At 37.8% G+C, this 12,855-nt stretch overlaps 1 pseudogene; it reads left to right on the forward strand.

Annotated features, from left to right (window-relative positions):
- The first annotated feature begins 992 nt into the window (after positions 1-992).
- The window catches only part of LOC138806836 (Golgi to ER traffic protein 4 homolog pseudogene), a 29,607-nt pseudogene continuing 17,744 nt past the window's right edge, over positions 993-12,855 (forward strand).

Consider the following 12,855-nt stretch of genomic DNA (forward strand, 5'->3'; position numbering starts at 1 on the left):
GAATCTCATCTTATTCTGAAATATTACAAAAACAGTAGAGTTCTTCTATAGGGTCCCAATGTAATAGGAAGCCCTGTTCTATATCAGAAGTATCTATCAACCATTTCTTTCTCTTGTATCTTATTTTACATCTATTCCATTATTATTTTTATTTGTCAATTATCTTTCAGTAGTTGTGCAAAGGAGTTGCCATATAACAAAAGCAGTTTATGAATACAGTGCATATTGATTTGTGCCACACCTACAATAATCACATCCCCCTCTGACCCACCATTCCCTTATATTTCTTAGTTTTGCAGTATAGGCAATGAATTCCTTTTTAGCAAATTTTATTTATTTATTTATTTATTTATTTATTTATTTATTTATTTATTTATTTATTTATTTATTTATTTATTTATTTATTTATTTATTTATTGTCAGGCATGGGGTTTGAACTCTGGGATTGGGCATTATCCCTCAGCTGTTGCACTCAAGATGAGCACTCTACCACTTGAGCCAGAGCGCCACTTCCTGTTTTTTAGTGGTTTATTGGAGATAAGGGTGACATGGAGTTTCCTGCCCGGGCTGGCTTTGAACTGAGACCCTCAGATCTCAGCTTCCTGTGTAGCTAAGATTACAGGCCTGAGTGGCCTGTGCCCAGCTGATTATAGTTATTTTAAAGAGGTTGTGTAGAGGGATTTCATTTACATAAGTCAGATGAGAACATTTCCTTTCATACAACATCTTCTGTTCCCTCACTTTCTCCCAATGAGCTTGACTACATTCTGACCCTTCCTCCCTTCATTTGTCTACACTTTCCCCACCCTCTTTTTGATGTACCCCAATTTCTTGCATTAATATTCTCAGGCTTTGTCCTAGTCTTTCTAAAGATTATACTACTTGGGCCACATTGCCAGCAGCGATGGTGGAGCAGGAAGGCTCTCACAATGAAGCCCACAATCACATGCAAGTTAAGCTGCATGGAGAATGGCGGCCAGTATGGGGCACACCAAATGTACTGGACCATCTTCTTCAGGTACATGTCCCAGAGCAAGACCTCTGAGGCCCAAGAGCTCATGTGCTCAGGAGCATACTGCTGTTCTTCCTTCATGGCCAGCAAAACAGCACAGCAGAGCTGTCCATGCTGGTGTGGAGTCCCTGAAATGGATGTAGATGGCAGAAATGGATGGAGTGTCTGGCTAGGGTGTTCAGTTGATGGACCCCTTCTCCAGAGCCCTGAAGTGTTCCAGTTGGGGTTCCTGGAAATGGGGCCATCCTTAGCTCCTTCCATTTTGGGTCCTGACCCTGTGGAAAGAGCCGAACTACTGGGAATCTTGATACTACTTTCTACACTCCACAGACGGTGAGGGCTGCGCCAACATGCTGGTGGAGGACTCCACGGCCCACAGCTTCCATGGCAAGTGGACATACTTGTGGCTCAGGCAGTGCTGCAGTTTCTCTATTGGAAAACAAAACTAGGTCTGTGGTCTTCATCATGTATGCACAGAAGCAACATCCATCAAGCACGGGCAGCCCTCCATCCAATCCCTGCTCCACTTCATCTGATTTCTGCTGCTGGCCTTGGATGGCAGCAAGCTAACCACGTTCATGGTGCTGTGAGAGCAGTTCCAGCCCTCCCTGTGCAGGTACCCAATACATGACAAGTAGCTCGACAGGACAGAACAGGACAGGAGAGTTGTCCCTCAGGGTACATCCCAAGCTTTTGTCTTCCTATGGAGGCAGTTGGCCACGTCCTGGCCTCCCTTAGTTACTCTATCACCTACAATTTTTCTTAGTTATGCTCTATGTATTAAAAACTTCCTTAAAGACAAGTTATACTGTTCATGGAGTTCATACTCACAGCTCTAAATACTGAAATGCCTAAAATATATCATTCTGCTTTGAGTAAATTCCCTCCAAAAGGTTTTCCAATTCAGAAGTTTATCTTGAATGGATTTTATAAAACGTTTCAAATGTTATACAAAAAAATAAGGACTAAGTAAATGAACGATCAAGTACTTAATAATTAGAAGACTCAATGTCCTGAAACAATTCTCCTTAACTGCTCAGTACATAGAGTATAATTCCAGACAAAATTCAGCCAGATATTTTTTATGAGAAACTTTTAAGAGGGCAAATAGTATTTCCTCACTTTCTAAGGAAATATTTTTGTAGAATCAAAATGATCTCTTCAAAGTTTTAGGAAAAGTCAATAATAAATTCATCAGTACCTAGAGTTTTATAGATTGCAATGCATTTAAATGTAAATTGAGAAAATTTGTGTAGATTCCATTTTTTTCGTTCTTCCTTAAGTAGGTTTGATAGGTTTCATCTTTGAATAAATCATCTGAAGTTGTTTATTACTGTACTTTTAAATTTTATAACGGTAGGATTTCTGATAAAGTACTCATTTGTTTTGGTTATTGGCAACTGGTTTCTTCTCTGTTTTGTTATTTTGTATTTTGATACGTCTTTTAAAATATATATCCATTTATTGATCTATTCAGACACAGCTTCTATTTTCATTGATTTTCTCTGCTGTGTTCAAAAGCAGGATTTTTTTGCCACGTAACGAAATGATTCTTAAATAGAAAAGCAAAAGAAGAATAGAATAGAAAAATAAGAGTATCAGTTCAAGCTTGTAATCCTATCTACTCAGTAGGCAAAGAGCTGAGGATTTTGTTTCAAAGCCAGCCAGGGGAGGAAAACCTGTGAGATTCCTATCTCCAACTAAACACCAAAAATGCTGAAAATGGAGTTTGTGGCTCAAGTAGCAGAGCACTGAGATAGAATTACATATGTGAATCCCCAGTGTCCTGGTAAGTTGTGTTTGTTTTTTCTTTTTTTGAGGAGTGTAAATGTTTACAATTTTTAAGTCCTTAACGTAGCCCACTGCATGTAGTATGAAGTTACACATGGTCTGATCTACTGTCCATATGGTAATCACTGAGATTTAAAATTCTGTCTTCCTGAACATTTTCCAGTTTTCTTCTTTGACCATACATTTAGGTATCAGGGATTTCCTATGGTCAATTTTCATTTAAGGAAAAAATCATTTCAGATTTCATTTAAAGTTTGAGACTGAGACTTGTACTTGGTGTTTGATGTTGTTGCTCTTTAGCTAGTACTTTACCAACTAAGCTATGACTTTAATCCATAATTTCAGGTTATTCAAAATGCTAGGAAAGGTAATAGTGATAATAATGCTATTAAGTCTTTCGCCCATCTAGATACCCACATTTGGTTTGTTTGGGTTCCTAGTTTATCACTATATTTATATGTCATAACTTTTGTTTTTGTTTTTGTGCTATTACTGGAGCTTGAAATCAGAAACTTGCCCTCTCCTTGAAACTGGACTTTGTTAGCACACACTGGTAACTCTATCTACTCAGAGAACTGAGATCCAGGTTTAAATCCAGCCCAAGAAGGAAAGACCATGAGTTTCTTATCTCTAAATAATCCCCCAAATAAATTTGGAAGGGAATCTGTGGTTCAAGAGTAAAACACCGCCCTTGAGGGAAAATGCATAAGTGAGAAGGTAAGGTCTTGAGTTTAAACTCCAATATCAGCACTCAAAAACGTTGCTTTCCTTCAGCTTTATATTAAATTGCTCAGAAAATAATCAGCATTGTAGTAATGTTTAACATTACTATTACAATAATCAGTTATATTTATTGATGTTATTCCTTTATTTTCCTAAAGTTTACTGACACATTAATATCCAGTAATAGAAAGACAGGATTACTCTTTCTTTCACAAGTATTTATGGTAGTTGAATATATGGAACAGAGGTGCATACCAGAGTTTGGACTGAAGAGAGATATTTGCAAGCTCTTCACATAAATAAATGATAGTTGAAGACCCTGTGGGCATGTATGAAATAAGCTAAAGAAACCAGCAAGGAAAGATAAGGCATGAATCTGGAAAGCAAACAATTTTGGAAGAATAGAAAACAAGAAAAGTATGTAGCTTTTGGTAAGAACTTTCTAACTCACCTACACAGTGAGCACATTTGATTCCTCATTTCTAGTAAAAGCCATTTTATTTTCATTAACAATGATCTATTTGTTCCATTATATAAATTTAACATATTATATATTTCCTAGTAGATTAATATTTATACTTTTTTTCCTTTATAGAAGAAGTCCTACATTGTAGACAAGGCTTACCTCAAATCCTTATTCTCTTGTGTCAGGTTCCTGAGTTTTGGCTGGAATTACCATGTGGTAGCATAATACTATATCCACTTATATTATTTACATTTTGTACACTTGAAAATTAGTGTGAACAACTTTAAGCCATAGTATCTTCATGAATTTGAATAAATTTCTTTCAGAAAAATGTTATAAGTAGAGTTACTGAGTAAAGTCAAGTATGGTACACATACCTGTAATCCCAGTACCCAAGGGTATTGTAAGTTTAATAGCACCCTGAGCTTCACAGCAAGTCCTTGTCATCATCATCATCAACAACAACAACAACTGGTGAGCTTGGAAGAGAAAAAGTATTAAGTGACGTGATAGGAATATACAAAATTGTGTGTGTGTGTGTGTGTGTGTGTGTGTGTGTGTGTGTGTGTGTGTGTGTGTGTGTGTGTGTGTGTGTGTGTTCGCCCTAGGGCTTGAACTCAGGGCCTGGTCAATGTCCTGAGATTTATGCTCAAGTCTAGCACTCTACCATTTGAACCAAAGCTCCACCTCCAACCTTTTTAGAGGTCATTGGAGATGAGTCTCATCCAGTTTCCGGTCCAGGCTGACAAAGAACCTAGATCCTGAGGCCTCAACCTCTTTTATAAGTAGGATTATAGGTGTGAGCTTGTAGTAGGTGTTGTATTACTGTTAAGTAATATGGTAAACATCACGCCAGTTTTTACTCGCCCCAGCAGTGTTTGAGTGTTGCACACACACTTAAAACACAACCCACACCATGTTTGATGACATCCAGGTCTCATAATCCTGTGAAATAACTATTGTTACCTATGAAGAATTTGAGGTCCAGAGACTTTAGTTAACTTTGAATCCACAGCTTGTATAGAGTGGAGCTTGTATGCAAGCTCAACTAGGTTTGTATATTTCAGAAAACATGGTATCAACATGTGTTCTAGGCAACATGTGTTCTAGCAATTACTGCTCTTTACAGGTACTATTAAATTCCTCTTGTATGTATGACTCATTCCTCACCCTTTAAATATTTGCACCCCATCTCATAAGCTAGGGAAAGTACAAGTGATGAGAAGAGCCATTTTTGAAAGAGAAATTGATAATAGGGTTTGAAATTGGTATTGGATATTAATCTGATCTTCTTCCATTTCAGATTTGCCTCCAGCATTATATTTCTGTTTTTTTAAATTTTATATTATGATAAAGGTAATTTAGACATAGATTATAGTCATATAAGTCAGGTATGAGTATATTTCTTTTTGGAAATGTCACCCCTTACCTTGCTCTCTTAGATTTTCTCTCATTGGTTTGGTTTTTATTAACTTCTTCTTCTTCTTCTTCTTCTTCTTCTTCTTCTTCTTCTTCTTCTTCTTCTTCTTCTTCTTCTTCTTCTTCTTCTTCTTCTTCTTCTTCTTCTTCTTCTTCTTCTTCTTCTTCTTCTTCTTCTTCTTCTTCTTCTTCTTCTTCTCCTCCTTCTCCTTCTTCTCCTTCTCCTTCTTCTCCTTCTCCTCCTCCTCCTCCTCCTCCTCCTCCTCCTCCTCCTCCTCCTCCTCCTCCTCCTCCTCCTCCTCCTCCTCCTCCTCCTCCTCCTCTTCTTCTTCTTCTTCTTCTTCTTCTTCTTCTTCTTCTTCTTCTTCTTCTTCTTCTTCTTCTTCTTCTTCTTCTCCTCTCTCCTCCTCCTCCTCCTCCTCCTCCTCCTCCTCCTCCTCCTCCTCCTCCTCCTCCTCCTCCTCCTCCTCCTCCTTCTCGTCCTCCTCCTCCTCCTCCACCTCCTCCTCCTCCTCCTCCTCTTCCTCCTCCTTCTCCTTCTTTCTTCTTCTTCTTCTTCTTCTTCTTCTTCTTCTTCTTCTTCTTCTTCTTCTTCTTCTTCTTCTTCTTCTTCTTCTTCTTCTTCTTTTCCTCCTCTTCCTCCTCCTCCTCCTCCTCCTCCTCCTCCTCCTCCTCCTCCTCCTCCTCCTCCTCCTCCTCCTCCTCCTCGTCCTCCTCCTTCTTCTTATTATTACTGTGATGTAGAAGGTTTGTTACATACGTTTGGTAATGACTACCTATTTTTGTCTTTGTTTTTGTTATAGTCATGAGGCTTGAACCCATGGCCTTGGCAGTGTTCCTGAGCCCTTTTGCTGAAGAATGGCATTGATATTGAGCCAAAGCTCTACTTCAATGAGTATATTTCTATTTGGACAATGTCACCCTTTCCCTGCGTCTCCTCCAGATTTCCCCTCCTTCCCCACCAACAAGTTTCATAGTGCACTTTCAACATAGTCTCAACTGAGTGCCACTGCTGCATTTGTTCATCCTTTGTCCCTCCATTGCTATGCCCCCTTTACATTCCTAAAGAGAGATAAATGAAAAAATGACAAAAATGAAAGAAAATAAAGAAAAAATATTATCTTTCTTCTGGTCCTTGGTCACTCGTTATTTTTGAGATAGGTTGTGTGTGTGTGTGTGTGTGTGTGTGTGTGTGTGTGTGTGTGTGTGTGTGTGTGTGTGTGTGTATAGTGGGGCTTGAACTCAGGGAGCTGACCTTTAGCTATTTTACTTATAGCTAACTCTCTACAACTTGAACCAAACATCCATTTCTGGATTTGAACAGTTAATTGGAGATAAAAGTTTCACAGATTTTCCTGCCTGCGGTAGCTTCAATTCACTTTCCACAGTTCTCATCCTTCTTAATAGCCACAGTTAAAGCTAGATGTGAGCCACTGGTGATGCTTGGCCTACCTTATTTTTATTAAGTAGTTGAAATGTAAAATAAAGTTGCAGCAGTATTACAAAAGAATCAATTTAACTTACACAGCTTCTTTAAGTTTTAATAATTTGTCACATATGATATATACAGAACAACAGTTTTTGTAAAGGCCCCTGAAATTTGGTTTTCATCTGGGATTTTTCCTCATCATGAACTTGATTTTATAACTTTTTATCTAATAAATATTGATGAAAACATGTCCAGAGGGCATTAATTATCTTTTCTTGGCTTTCATTATGAAATGGTGCAAGGTAACGCGTCATGATAAATTTGTGTGCCGGACCCTGATGATATATTCACATTCTTAGTCAGAAGGCATTAGTGCCTGTTACAAATCACCTAGATCTGACAAAACCCTATCTCAGGTCTTGTTACCACATTCCTCTATGTCGTTCTCTTAGAGAGCAATTCCGAGTCTCCAGTGATCATGACAGAGCTGTCCTGGACCCTCTCAGGACCCACCAAGAACACCACTCATGTGTGTCACCTAAAGAGTGATGGGAGACTGTTGTCTGCTTCCTATGATAGAAAACAACACAGGATCTGTTACGTCCTTAAACTGTCCTCAGTCCTGAGGATTCCTCAATGAGCATTGAAACTTAAGAATTAAGGAGACATTAAACTTTCTCTTCCTTCTGCCAGTTTCTGCTGCTGTCATCTTCTGTGGAAAGAGATAATCTGAGCTCTAGAAGCCATTTTGCTTATTCTAGGCCCTTAGAGTAAGTCTGGCTTTTATACTTAGACATTAAGATATGTAGTGATAAAAATAGCAAACAACATTTTTCCTATTCTATTTATTACTCAAATAGGAGTTTGAGAAAGTGACTTCTAATTAAGTGCTTCATACTAATAAGAGTTATTGGTAGAATTTGAAAACATATTTGAGTAAGTTCCTCAGTGAGCTGTGCAAAAGAAACCACAGCAAGTGTGCTGGGTCCTCCAGTCTAACCTCTTGACCAGGAAGGAGCACCTCCCTGCTAGGCCTCCAAATTGAAAAAAGAATACTGCTTATATCTCAGATTACATGCCAAAGCTAGATACCAAAGAAAGATAAGGATAAGTGATTAGTTTGACTTTGGAACAATGCAGATGGCAAAGAGAGTTCTAAGTGAACAGAAACAAAAAGAAATTTTCTTTTGTTCATATAGTACAATAAAAAGAGCTTTTCTTATTATCACTAAATTGTGGTTATTTGTACTTAGTACTAGCTTCTTGAAACTCCTAAAACACTCTTTCACATGAACTCAGAAGTTCCAATGGTATCAGCTTGACATTTGATGGGAAAAATTCATTTTTACACTAAAAATATTTTATTGAAAAGATGCTTTACAGAGGGGTTATATTTACACGAATAAGTTACATTTCTCATTGAAAATTGTTTCCCACTCTATTGTTTTTCTCTGTCTATCCCTTCCCTCCACTCCTTCCTCCCCCCATGTCCCCCATGTTGTTGTAAAGATCATTCCCGCTTTAATGTAACCTATTATTGTTGCACTGGGTCATCTTTCAGCATTTTGTTATTTCCCTTCCCTTTCCTCAAATACATGCATATATAGGATGGAGGGTACCAGAATCAAAGACAAGAATTGCCAGGGATAAAACTAATTTGAAAAGAAAAATGAAATAAAGTAAAAAGAAAGAACTAGTTACTGTACATTGGCTATATCAAGGTTGACAACTAAACAAAATAAGACCTGCTGTTTCAATATCTTCGTGTTCATTTCAATTAGCATCATTTTGTATGATCACACATATGTTTATAGTACTTCAGCTATTATAATCTTCTTTCAGGACTAACAGGATAATACTAATTGCAAATAAGGGAAATCATAGAGCCTATGTTTCTTTGGGCCTGGCTTACTTCACTTAATATGATTTTTTCCAAGTCTATCAATTTTCTTATGAAAGGGACAATATCATTCTTTCTTACAGAAGCATAAAATTGTGTAAATATTCCACGTTTTCTTGATCCATTCATCTATTGTGAGGCAACTGGGTTGGTTCCATATCTTATCTATCGTAAACAATGCTGCAATGAACATAGTTGTGCTGGTAGCTTATTGTGCTCTATTTTGAAATCATTTGGGTGATGGCCAAGAAGTGGGATAGTTGGATCTTACGGGAGTTCTATGTTTAGTCTTTTTAGGAACCTCCATACTGCCTTCCATTCCCACCAACAGTGTAGTAGTGTTCATATTTAGCCACATCCTGGTCAACATCTGCTATTATTTGTTCTCTTGAAAATGGCTATTCTAACTGGGGTGAGGTGGAATCAATGTGGTTTTGATTTGCATTTCTTTTATGACCAATGATGCTGAGCATCTTCCTTCTCCTTTCTAGAGGCTACACAATTACAGATTTCTAGTGTCTCACCAGAGGCATAGAAACTTGTAATGCTGTGTGTGATTTTAGTTTTACATTCACTTCCTTGGAGCTTACACTGACTCCTATAACTTACAATAAAGGTTTATACTATTTCACTTACTGAAAAATAAGTAATTTTCAAAAACGTAGAAAAAAATCTCTTGGTCAGGGGTTCCAGATTTTTATTGGGAAATTTTTATTTCGTTGCTTGTTTGTTATATCACTTAAGAACACGTTGAATTTTTGGTTTTCCAACCAAATCTTCAACAACCAAAAGCTATGTTGCCTTATTGGATTTCACTTCATAAGTTAGCAAAAAATTGACATATTTTTGGTTTGGTCTTTCAGGGATTTTTGGCTTATGGAGTGTTAGTGGGCCAGTACACAGGCTTGGACTGAGGGTCTGGAAATCTTGCTTAGATTATTTTACTCAATGCTGTCACTGTGCCACTTGAACCACATCTCCACTTCTTGCTTCTTAATTGAAGATAAGAATCTTGAGGAGTTATTTGCTTAGGTTGGCATCAAACTGTGATCCTCAGATCCCACCCTCCTGAGCAGCTAAGATTAGAAGAATGAGCCAGACCCTGGATATATTGTGCTCCCTATGTAACCTAATCAAGGGCACAGAATTCTGAAGCATATGTGTATGGTTATATATTTCAAAATTAGATGGCAAAATATAGACCTTTGTGTGTGTGTGTGTGTGTGTGTGTGTGTGTGTGTGTGTGTGTGTGTGATAAATGTGCAGAGGGATATGAGGATGAATCTGATTTTGAGGAAGATTTCACCTAGAGCTTTTCACAGATTGGGCTACGCTGTACAGAATGCTTGAGATTAAAAGTGAGGTAAATGCTGTCATCCTCCCATTCTCCTACATCCCTTGCTAATATATTTATAACCTGTGATGTTGTCATGGTTACTTTTTGTGTATGAGAGCCAGTACTGGGGCTTGAATTCAGGGCCTGGATGTCCCTTAGCTTTGTATGCAATGCTAGCACTCTGGCATTTGAAGCACAGCTCATCTTTTTGCCTTTACTGGGAAATTGAAGGTAAGAGTCTTTTATTCTCATGTTGGCTTTGAACTCAGTTCCTCATATCTCAGGGTTCTGAGCAGCTAGTTTTACAGGCCTGAGTTCCAGTGCCTAGCATTTCATTACTACTTTTACAAGCTGCATGCTCACACACATACTTTCCATTACAAAATCTCACTGCTCAGGATATGTGACAAGAAGTGAGGAAAGATGGTTGAATGGATAAGTTACCAAATGGGCTTCTACCCCCATTAACATCATTCTGGTCGTTAACTTACCCTTCAGTCAGTGAGAACATATTTCCCCTTTCATTCTGAATTTTTCAAAAGGAAATCAGTGAAATGTTTTTGTTATATCTTTCAAAGATTATCTCCCAAACAGGAGATATTATTTGAATGTATTTGATAATATTTCAGATTGGGTTGGTCTTGTGTGTCGGAATGTGGGCAGAGACCGTCCAGCCAGCTGGGCATCAGGCACAGAGCTGATGCTTCCTGTCTGCTGGTTGCAGAGAGGAAGGTTTTCTTCCTGGCCAAGCTTTCAATTGATATCCTTTCATCTTAGACTTCTAATTACCTAGCATAACAAGCATGAACCATCACCAATAGGCTCATTTTAGAAGTATTAGTAGCTTTTCATTCATTGCTTTTTTCCAGGAAGTTTGATCTGGGAATCTTGGTTGTACCTCATAAGGTTATTTTTATGATACACGTTGCCTCTGCCATTTCTGAAATTCATTTCCTCAGTATTAGATAAATGAATTTGATCTAAAGCCAATAGTATTTTCCTTCCAAGATGCTAGGTACGTTATTTAAATCTCTTATCCTTTGGCAAAGCAATCAGGATGTTTGTGTAAAACCCTAATTCTTGAAAGAATTATAGTTATAAGGTATCATGTGCAAACTTTCATATGGTATCTTTTTTAATGTTTTTATTGTAAAAATACTGTACAGAGGGGTTACATTTACATGAGCAAAATAATGAGTATATTTCCTATCAAGCATTGTTACCTCCTCCTTTGTTTTTCCCCTACCATCCCTTCCCTCCCACCTCCAGAAGTACACTCCCTCCTCTCTCCTTCCTTCCTGCCTAAATTATAAAGTAAGTTTTTCAACATAGTGTTTTTACATCTCATTGTTACAGGGGGTCAAGCTGTATCCATTGTTAAGCATTTGGATTTTTCCCCTCTCCTCCCAAAGCTAGAGAAATATATATAGAAGATGCATGGCACCGACATCAAATGCAGTGAAAACAGGGATTATATTGTGGTGGAGCAACATATAAAGAAACAAAAATTCACATAACTAATGTAACAAGATTGGGTGGAAAAATGATGATGGTAGAATTAATTTGATAACTCTTCTATAGTTTTTAATAGTTAAGGCTTTTTAACTCAAAGGAGGATTAAAACACACAGAATAGAGGAATATAGTTACTACTCATTTGATGTGTGTTGAAAGATTATCAGAATTTTGATGATTAATAAAAATATATGTTCAAATTTCCAGTGGCAGTAAATGGTGCTGGCAAAATTGGTTAACTACATGTAGAAAACTTAAGCTAGATCCTTATATATCACCCTGCACCAGAATCAACTGCAAATGGATCAAAGACCTTGAACTCAAAGCAAACACTCTGAAAACATTACAGGATGGAATAGGAGAAACCCTAGGTCTCCTTGGCTCAGGCCGAAATTTTCTGAATAGAGACCCAGAAACACAACAAATGAAAGAAAGGTTGGACAAATGGGATTGCATAAAGTTGCAGAGCTTCTGCAGGGCAAATGACATAGCTAGCAAGATCAATAGAAAACCCAAGGGTTGGGAGAAGATCTTTACTAGCCATACAACGGACAAGGGTCTCATATCTAAAATATACTTGGAACTCAAAAAATTAAACGCCCCAACAACAAATCCTCAAAGAAACAACTGCCCAATAAATAAGTGGCCGAAAGACTTAAAGAGAAACTTCTCTGAAGAAGAAAGAAGGATGGCCAATAGACACATGAAGAAATGTTCAACATCCCTAGCCATAAAAGAAATGCAAATCAAAACAACATTGAGATATCACCTCACTCCAGTTAGAACAGCAAAAATCAAGAACTCTAACAACAACAGATGCTGGAGGGGATGTGGACAGAAAGGAACCTTACTTCATTGTTGGTGGTAATGTAAACTTGTTCAACTACTTTGGAAAACAGTATGGAGGTTCCTCAAAAGACTTCACATAGAACTCCCCTATGACCCAGCAATCCCACTTTTGGGCATTTACCCAAATGTTTACAAACAAGACCACACTAAAGCTACCAGCACAACTATGTTTATTTCAGCATTATTTACCATAGCTAAGATATGGAACCAACCCAGATCCCCCTCAGTAGATGAATGGATCAAGAAAATGTGGTATATATACACAATGGAATTCTATGCCTCCATCAGAAAGAATGACATTGCCCCATTTGTTAGGAAATGGAAAAACTTGGAAAAAATTATATTAAGTGAAGTAAGCCAGGCCCAAAGAAACATAGGTCCCATGGTTTCCCTTATTTGTAATATCTAGTATATGT

The sequence above is a fragment of the Dipodomys merriami genome, unplaced genomic scaffold (genome assembly GCF_024711535.1).
Source record: "Dipodomys merriami isolate MVZ:Mamm:240054 unplaced genomic scaffold, mDipMer1.0.p SCAF_100, whole genome shotgun sequence".
Taxonomy (NCBI): Eukaryota; Metazoa; Chordata; class Mammalia; order Rodentia; family Heteromyidae; genus Dipodomys; species Dipodomys merriami.